This window comes from Equus asinus, chromosome 10 (genome assembly GCF_041296235.1).
Source record: "Equus asinus isolate D_3611 breed Donkey chromosome 10, EquAss-T2T_v2, whole genome shotgun sequence".
Taxonomy (NCBI): Eukaryota; Metazoa; Chordata; class Mammalia; order Perissodactyla; family Equidae; genus Equus; species Equus asinus.
In genome coordinates, this window is record NC_091799.1 from 87651078 (window position 1) to 87661928 (window position 10851).

Consider the following 10851-nt stretch of genomic DNA (forward strand, 5'->3'; position numbering starts at 1 on the left):
CCAAGCCATGCCATGTCTGCACTCGGGATCCGAACTGGTGAACCGCCAAAGCCAAACGTGTCAACTTAACCGCTGCGCCACTGGGCCGGCCCCAAATTTTCTTATTCTTATTCTGAATTGATCTAACAGATAGTAGTTTGTCCAAAATAATAATATCATCTAGATCTCAAAAAGAAATCTGAGTTGAAGATATATATTTGAGATTTTCTAGCATGAATATGCTATTTGAAACGATTAAAAATAATAATAATAATATGTTTGATTATGTGTGTACATATGCACACACATACACAATATATATATGCTTACACATGCTTATTTATAAGTGAAATGAATGACAGCAATGATACAAGGGATGGGAGGAGGCATTATTAGTATTATTTTGTTATTATAAGGTACTCACACTACCTGTGAAGTAGTATAGTGTTATTTGAAAGTGAACTTGGATTAGTTGTAAATTCTAGGGCAACACTAAAAAAAAGGAAAAAAGGTAACAATGAAAAGTATAACTGATATTGTAAGAAAGAATAATATCATATAAAATGGTCAATTAATAGCACAAAAAGCAAAAAAAGAGTGAAAGTCACAACTAGAAAGAAAAACCAAGGGCAATGTATAGAAAACAGTAACGACTATGACAGGTATTAATTTATGCATACCAATAATCACTTTGAACGTCAATGGTCTAAATGTACGAATTAAGACAGAGATTGTCAGAGTGGATTGAAAAACAAGACCAAATTATATGTTGTCTACAAGGAATCCACTTTAAATATAAATACACATATAGATGAAAAATAAAAACAGGGAGAAAGGTGATCACACTAATCAAAAGAAAGTAAGAGTAGCTGTGTTAATTTCAGACAGAGCAGACTTCAAAGCAAGGAATGTTATCAGGGATAAAATATAATGAGATATCTGTAATACTGTAGTAAAACGTTCAGTAAAATATCCGCTACAGTACTGTTTATGAATTGTAAGCCTCTAAGTTGAACACTTTATGTAAAGATTGTTTATGTATGAAAAAATGTATATACATGTGGATGTGTGTGTGTGGGGGGGGGGGGGCGGTTTGCATGTGTAGATTACTCTCACCTAAAACCTAAGTAGAAAAGTAAGCAGCTCATTACATCTCATCATTTTGATGGGCGAGTTTGTAAAGGAAGTAGTCTTTATTCTTCAGCTCATAATCTTGTGTGGTACTTGATTTTTTAACTCATCCTATCATGCATCACTTTTACAATAGTAATTAGTTTGAATAATAATCAGCAACTAATAAAAATAATTTCAGAAGTTTACCAATATTATGTAAATTGCGATGATTTTCAAAAGCAGATTAGAGTAGAGGGAGAATGAGATTAAGAAAATTTAGAATACAAGGGAAATATGAAGAGTAAGAAGAAGAGAAAATTAAAGACGAAATAAAAGCAGTTACTTCAACTGAAATCACATTGTGATACTTTGAAAGTTTTATTCTGTATCAACTAGGAAGTAATAGATTCATACTAGCGTCTGAGGCTTCGCCTTCCAGAGAATCTGGCTTTTTACAATTTTAAAGGTTATCTTTATGTTTCTTTCAAAAGTGAGCCTTATTTATTACAGTTTAAAATACTGCCACAAATTAAGTAAAACCTTTTCTCCTCCAGGAGGAGAGAATCAGGATTTGAAGGAACAGAGGGAGTCAATTGAATTGTCTTCAAGTACATGTGGGGAAAATAACCTGGAAGTGGTTAGTTTGCCGACAATAGGAGGAATACAAAGTACCCTATCTATTTGCCATGGATTTACTTCAAATTTCTCACCCCTTCCCTTTTTCAGGTTAAATATGTAGCTCACTGATTTGTAGACTTGCTGAAGTGTCTTGTATAGCAAAGGAAAAAATCCCATGTCTATTCCTTATCATTTTCCTGCTGAAATGCAATCCCCTCCACTCTCACTGTCCCACTGCAATAGCTCCTGCTGTGCTGACCAGCATTTATGAGATTTTTTTCTTGAACATTCTGTTTTCCATATAATATCGCAATCTCCTGGGTTTTTTTGGTAAGATTGCACTTTCCTGGTTTTTTTCTACCCCTATTTCTCAAGCTCATTAACATACTTATTCTTCTTTCTTGCATATTTTATTAGATGCTCAAGATGTTTTTTTTTCCAACGAAGAACACAAGCAAAACTAAATTAAACGATTCTGCATCTCACGCAGCAGTCACATGTACCTATACGCACCTATTGAGCCAACTTCTTCAAACAGTTGGTGAAAGTTGCTCTATTTTTATCACTCACTATTTACCCCACTATAATTTGGAACCCCCCCTTTTATTCTCCCAAAATATATTTTGCTAAGATCAATAGTGACTTATGCGACACCGAATCCTACAGCAGTTTATATCATTGACCACTCTCTCCTTGAAACCCTCCCCTTTCTGGGCTTTGACTTCATCCTCTTCACTCATGTCACTGGCCTCTTCTTCCTGATCTCAATTTTTTTTCTTACCCTTTTCGAGTTCCTTCAAATTTTTTTTTTAAACATGATTCTCCTTATTTCAATGCTTTTCCACAACAAACACCATTCAGATTAGTGAATTCGTCACTTTTATCAGATTTATCTCAGATTTATCCTTCTAGTCCAACTCTGTCATCTGAGCTTTTTACCTACTTATCTATTTTCCTGTATAACACCTTCCTTTGAATCCTCAATTGACGTTAAATGAGCAAGTTGAAAAAAACTCATAAACTCTCTTTCTCCAATCTTGCACTCCAGTAGATTTCCCGCTATTAATACATGACACCATCATAACTATTTAAACCTGAGAACCTAGCATCCAAATTCAACATTTCCCTGTTTCTTTCCATGCTTATTCAAGCAATCAATATTTCTTGGCCATTTTATTACTTAAATATCCCTTCAATCTATCAGCTTTTCTTTTCTACTATCTCGCAATTTCCAGCTACTATAATTCTTAGTTTGAAACATTGCATCCACCCAATGGGATAATTCATTCTCAGTATAAACAAAGCTGGCCTTAACTAAGGTATTTCCTATAGGTCAAGTAGAGTCCTCTTATCGAAATTTAAGTTTGATTATATTGCCTTCTGCTTAAAATATCTTAATTATTTTCCTTTGTCCTTAGATAAAAGCTAAATGTATTCAAATAGAAAACAAGACTAGACATTCTGACCGACCTGTCTAATTTCACCCAAACATATTCCCATCTTGATCTTGGTACTTCAGATATATTACATTTATTTTGTTTCCTTGTATACTTGATGTTCACTCCAGCACAGGGCCTTTGCACATGCTTTCTTCTCTCAGCCTAGAACTCTCCTACCCGTTCATTCTCCATTTGCCATGTTAATTCCTATTCTGTCTTCCATTTCAGCTCTATCACTTCATTAGGTAATCCTTCACTGACCTCCCTAACTATAAATTTTCTTCATAGTGCATTTTCATAACTCCAAGGACCTTTCTATTTAGCACCTTATAAACAACTTTTAGGTTTATATTTATTTATGTGATTCTTTAATATGTGTCTTTGAGTAGATTCTACACTAGATCAGATCAGAAACTACGTATTTTCTTTTGATTTCTTTCATTATCATATTCCCAGTGTTTAGAAAGAAACTGAGATGGAGAGTGTCCCTTAAATATTTGTAAAATAAATTAATAAGTGAACAAATGGATAAATAAAATAAGTTCCATGACAATTACTAAATTTCCTATTATTCTCATTTATATGTCACTGTGTCATATTCATTTTCATGATATTTTCATAATATATAGTGTGAAGTGCCTTTGTATTTTGGAAAATAAAACCCCTGTGTCAGACTTTCTTATTTATTAATAATATTTAATCCTGAGCACCATCCATGCCAACTCTATAGGAAATTTGAGCGCATGGATCTGAGAGCTCTGTATTTGTAGTTAGATCTCCAAGTGAATAGAATAATTGCCCTGGATTTTTCCAGAAATAGAACACTTTCATGGAACCACACACTCAAAATTGGCTTAGTAGGGGAAACTGTTACTTCCACATTAATTTATACCTGGTGGTTCACTCAGTTAAAATACTTTCTGCCTAATATGTATCTTTCCAATATTAATAATCAACACCAGGTAGAAAATAGAAAAGTGAAAAGGTCAAAAGAAACTCCATAATTGACAGTGTTGCTACTCAGTTAAAAGATATCTGGGGATATTATTCAGTCGGACCAGCTTCAGCATAAATTAGTAGATTAACAAGGGAAATGGTTATTCAGGGAATTGCATGTGATAACAATAAAATACTTGGGAAGTTTTAATGATTAAATTTACCCCAAGGAAAACTTTGCTGAACAATCATTAAAAGTATTCTCTAACGTCTTTTCCATTCTTTTTAGTTCCTCCCACTGATTCAAATGTGAATAATCATGTTTCTAAAAAGATCTGTAATGATATCTCTAAGAGAGACTGCAAGAGTAATTATGCCTGAAAAAATCATAGGCGGCATTTTTAAGGTTGCTTCAAGGAGTGACTCTTTTTTTGAATTAAAGTGCATGCCACCTTATATTCTAATATTAGTTAAATCTAACATTTAATGAATGCATATTATGCGCTAGACATTCTCTTAGGAGCTGTCTTGCTTAATTTTTATAATAACACCTTATTACCCAATTCATAATTCACAAAAAGGAAACTGAGGTTCAGTGGAGTAGAATGCATGTGTGAGTTTTAGTAGCCAAGATGGGGCTGAGCCAAGGTATAATTAATAGACTCCAAACTCTAGGTATGTTTCATTAGGCCGTATGATCCCTAGCATGCCAAGGCATTTTTCCACTTGAGTAAAGATAAAATGTTAATACCCACAAGATTGTATCTCTGTTCTACGCTGTGCATAATAACTAATAAAACTGCTTACATTTTAAATTATTCTCTGTCACAGTGTTACCACTTAACCTGAGAAGAACACACTCATTTACATTCCAAGGGCAGTTTGTGATTTGAATTAAACATCAGTGTACACGAGAAAGGCATCCCATGATGTTTTCCAGGAACTTGGCTTCTAAGCACTTATTAACTAATATATTTTCTTGGCAGATAAATGGTAAACTAAAATGCACTGTGCTGTCAGTGGAAAAAACCTGAACTGAGGGTATTCCGCATCCTTGTCTTAACTATAGCAATAACTTGTGTGACCTTGGACGAGTCGCCATTTCACGTTTTTGAGTCATATTTTTAAATCTTTCAGCATAAGGGGCTTGATTTGATAATCTAGATGGTTATTTTCAGGCCTAAAATAATTTTTAAAAAGTAAACATTATAGAATCCTTCCCACAAAAATCACAATCTTCCTAGTTTCCCCGTGTCAGTTAATCAACCCACTAGGTCAGCCCTCAAGCCAGAAGAATTTGTATTTCATTCTTTCCCCTTATCTCCTGTGGAAAATGAGACACATGCACAAGGAAGGTTTTACTGGGCAACCCGCTTAGGTTCTTATCACGTGGACATGCTGCAGATTGTTCTTCCTTAAAGACTTCCTAACCCACTGCTACTCTACATTTTTCATGACAAATGTGTGAGGATGGTGGGTTTTGTTAGCATTCCAAGGGCCTGGCATATTGGATGGGGGCATTTTGATCTTGGGTGCCAGCTGCTCAGGGAGCAAGACACAGCTCTGGATAAACCAACTACTCAGTAGAGTTGCATATTAGTGCGTGCATCTCCATAGCACCTGGAGGAGGTCAAGCTACCAGGATATCTAGGAAGTGGGTTGACTTTGTGGCTCTTTATTTTATGACTTCATGTATCTAAACCTGCAGAAAGTTCTTTCTTTTTCACTTCCAAAGTTTGGACTGAATCTGATTACTTCTCTTCGTAACCACAACTGCCACTGTAATCAAAGCCTACCTGAGCATGAATCAATTTATTTAATGCTCCATGACAGTCTTCTCTACCTGATATGGGCCATTCTTTTCATAAGGCAAAATGATTGATACCAATGCATCCTTTCTGACTGAGACCATCCAGACCTCCCATGACGATACAAGGTCAACCTTTTACATTATCCCCTTTTCTTATTCTGAATCAACCACACAAGCTCCTTTATGTCCCCTGATTAAGGTAAAACAGTTCTCACCTTAGTTTCCTGGCTCAACACTTTCTCTTTTAACCCACATTTTATATTGTTATCTCCTGTCATCATTCATCTTGCACCCCCCAGAAAATCCTTCTGGAATATCTGTTTAAAGTTTCCCAACTCTCTGCCCTTCCCTAATCATCACCCACATTAATTTTATTGATCACTGTCTTATATTGTTACTTGTTTTTTAACATTAACATTTTTTTCTTTCCCTTAGGTTGTATGCTCTATAAGAACATAAGACGGTCTTCGTTAATTTTGAATTCCCATTGGATTACATGATAGACAGGACGAGAGGTAAAGAATTTGAAAGGTGAATGAGCAGTGGGGTAGAGAGGCAACAAAGTACAGCTAGAGATATCTGTGACACTTGGGACAGTTGCAAATTTCTTGATTAATGTATGTGTTCATATTTGTGTGTCATGCATGTCTCATGTGAATTATATGGTTTCTATGATCACTTCCCACTTCTCCCAAAAAATACATCTTTATATGTATCCATGTATAGATAAAAATACTACCTTCAGAAGAAAATAATCTCGCCAAGTTTAAAGCTGTAGAAAGTATAAAACAGAATGCTGAACTCATTCCTTTGAAATTAATATTGCTTAATAAAGAGGTGAAACATTCTTATTTCTTCCAAATGCTACAGTAGATTCTAAGATAAAAATACTCAGGTATTTAATCTGGTTTTGCTTTATTATTAGACAAAAAGTTCTAGATGAGAAATAGTCTGGCTTGCCATGTTTTACATATCACAATAATTTATTTGCTGATACAAGTTGATTTGGACTTTTTGTAACCTTATTTCTTGCTATAAAATAAAATATTGGAACTCAGCTTGTGAGTAGCAGAAATTCTTTAAAATTGGTCCCTCAAGAGAATGAGTTCTCACTAAAATGTGGTTTTGAAAAGATGAATGGTATTGCTGGAACATAGAAATCTTTATCGAGAGGTATTTTTGTTTTGTTGTATTGTAGTCTTATGTTCTTTTGTCCTCCAAGTATTATTTGGAATATTAGTCCAACATAATTCTAAAACTTAGTTGAAAAAAAGACAGAAAGAAGAATAGCAAACTAACAATGATAAAGTCCCAAAGACGGAAAGTAAAAGTAGTCAAGGGGGAAATGTGAACTAAAATTGCTAAAAGAAAAGAAAATAAATTGATAAAGGAAATGTCACTTTAAGACATCGGAATAAAATGAAAGACAGATAGGTTTCAGTTTAATGACTGCTTGGTGACTTATATAAAATGGATTGATTTTCCCAGTCTAAATTTTAACAGAAAGTCATCTGTATTCCAAGACAAGGCTACAATTTGAGTTAAAGAAGACTTTACACAATAAAGACTTCACACGATGTTTTCCGCTGTACCAGCTATAAAACCTTCTTAGAAAATATTTTACAAGACTAGAAGAAACTTATAGGTGTTATTTGATATCTTTCATTGTTCTTTGCTCTGGATTAAACTTTATAAATCAAACACATTAATGAAATTAACTGTATCTTTGCCCACAACATGGTTAAGATTTTTGACTCATTTTATCGTTGTGATAATTTAAGTCACTAGTAAAGATGTCACCATTCAATACAAGAAAATCTAATTTTAATTCACTTTACTTTCTTAAAAAGATGTTAGTAGTGATATAATTTTGCAGTCCATGGTTTCAGAAATTTGGATAGGAGATGTCAAAACTTAAAGTACTTTTAGGTTAATTTTTGAGAAAATGATGAAAAAATCTATTTCGCAATAGCTTGCTTTCTTGATGGGTATTCACAACCTTTCAACTGCTAATTGATTTTGACATTTTCCCACATAGCTTCCAAATATTTTAAGGTCTTGTCTACCAAACAGATCAAATTTATCCATATGAAGTTTTTTTGGTTTTAAAATTTTTCTAAGCCATGTGTCTCAAATGTTAATCAACACAAAGAAGCAGCATTCTTATGATAAGGTAACATTTTAAGTCAAAAGCAAAGCCACTTTCTTATTAACTTGAATGACCTTATTTTTATTAATATTATAGAATTTCATTCTAGTGTTTATGGAAACTAATTGGGATATAGTAGGTTATTTAATAATCTTATATCCCATAAAAGTAATGGTTGTAAAGCAGCATTCACTATATGGACACCAATGACATTGGATTTAGGATCCACGCAGATTAAATATGACCACATCTCAACTGGTTACATCTGCAAAACACCCTATTGCCAAACGAGGACACCTTCTGAGGTCACAGTTGGACATAAATTTTGGGGTACACTGTTCAACCCACTGCACATGGCTTGAAAACATAGAAAAAAATCACACAAATTGTATTAAAGCCAACAATTTTACAGGCCAGTTTTAATAATTTTTCAAGAAACAAATATTTTCTTATAGAAAGTGGTCAAGAATCTAGAACAGGAAGTCTACCCACCTTATAAGAGAACTGTGTGCTGTCATTACCAAACTGGACAAGAACACCACCACACAGAAAAGGGTAGGCCAATCTCAATTATGAACATAGTCTCCAATGTATATTTTTTTAAATATTAGGAGAATGATACAAGCAATGCATTATATACATGCCCATCAATATCAGGGACAGTTTATCATGGAAGGGGTATTCCATATATATTTGAACACATTAACAGATTAAAGGAGACAAAACACATGCTTCTCTAGTTGAATTAAAAAAATGCTAATTTGATAAAAATTTATCATCTACTCATAATCAGTTATATTTAGCAAAGTAACTATAGACGAGAAATTTCTTAGGATACTGCTGGTATATAGGGAAAAAAAGCTTTAAATTGAGGGCATGTATCTAATCAGCATCTGTTTATTAGCTTTTAATTTTAGAGAGACACGTAAGCCAGGGTATAAATATTTTCTGTCTAGAAAGTGAAGATGTGTAATTTTTATCATGGTAGAATAATTAATGAAAATTTATGTTTAGTCAGTTATCCATCAAAAGCAGAGATATCCTATGTTTGATTCAACTAAATTTCCTCTAACAAGCAACCTTGCAAACAATGTTGACTACAGCAAATGTGAAATTAAACACTGAAGTAATTTTACCATTGCTGGTAGTCGTTGTCTTCCGTAGGAGCTTTCCACATACTTTTTGTACCTAATTGTAGAATATCACATGAAAGCTGTTTTTCCTTTTTTCTTTTTCCCCTGGAAAGAAATGACTTACATGCAATTTCATGACCACAGTTAGAGAATATACATAAATTTAACTCAAGAAATTCATCTTACTTGCAGTTACCATTATGTAATCATCCTTTTGCATTCTCCCTTACTTTTGCAACCAAGTACAATAGTTAGTCTGACACTTTTTATATTCTCAGTATTGCATACACAATTTTGTTTCCTCCTAACTTTCGCCATCAAACGCGAAAGAGATTTGTGACCTCTGGTTTCTTTTCATTTTAACCAAGAATGAATCAAGATAATTGGATCTGACAGTTGTCTAATTCCACATCCCCATTCCAGTGCTTCCTTTGAAACATTTTGCTTCACAATGGGATATTTTGAGTAGAAACATTCTCCTAATTATTTCAACCTTATTTCTAAATGCATACAGTATTTCCATCAGTAAATATTTTGGCTTTTCACTAGTGGTGTAGCCTAGGTAGTATTTTGTCACCATTTCTGTCACATGTAAGCCAGGGATATAACATACCATGCAATTTAGATTTTATTTTTCTTTATAATTTAGCAAAGCAAGGGCACAATCCTACTCTTTAATCTTGTGATATTGCCCTTCCCTTTCTAACAAACTAGCAAGTCTTGGATAATTTCAGAATTATCAGGAATGTGTGTTGAATGATCTTTAACAAAGAGAGCGCATACTCCTTCATTATTCAACTAAGTAATACCAAGAGATAAATGAAGTATTACCAACCATATTTCTAGTTTAATTGCATCCTGAGAGTTACCTATTTATTAACACTAAATTCATTTAAATTCTTGGCCTTCCTTTCCTCCAAAGGAATCACCCAGCCCATGTATTGGGAGCGCCAGTACTTTTTGAAAGTGCCATAAATCACAAAATCTCGTGATAGCCATGGACAAGCATATATCCCAGAAAACAAATAAATCCCCTTAGAAGTGCCATATGCTCTTCCTTAAAGTGCATGAACTTGGGTTGGTTCTGCTAAGAGGGGAAAGGGCTTACTATCATTAAGGTGCCTCTATAACGGAGGTATAAACATAGTTAGTTAGGAGAAGAAAACTCTTCTCCCCTTATTTGTGGCTGAGATAAGCATTCCGGGCATGTTAAACCTTGTAAATTATACTAGGCACATGGAAATTCAATATACAATCATTAGCAGCATACAAGAGACAATTAGGCAGCAAGCCAAGACCACAAGACATCAACTACACAAAGATCTTCAACAAAATAATACAAAATATGATGTACAGCATTGTTTTATACAAAACTAGTTGTCTGATACATTGTTTAATGCATTCTAAAGATGATGCATCTCCAAAAAATCTTAGCTTTCCAGGCATGTGCATTGCTCAATCTATTTTGGAAAGTCAAAAAAGAAAAGAGGTGCCTGACCCATGGCCTAGTGGTTAAAGTTTGGCACATTCCACTTCTGTGGCCCGGAGTTCAAAGGTTTGGATCAGGGGTGTGGACCTACACAACTGGTCAGCCATGCTGTGGCAGCGATCCACATACAAAATGGAGGAAGATTGGCACAGATGTTAGCTCAGGGCAAATCTTCCCCAAAGGAA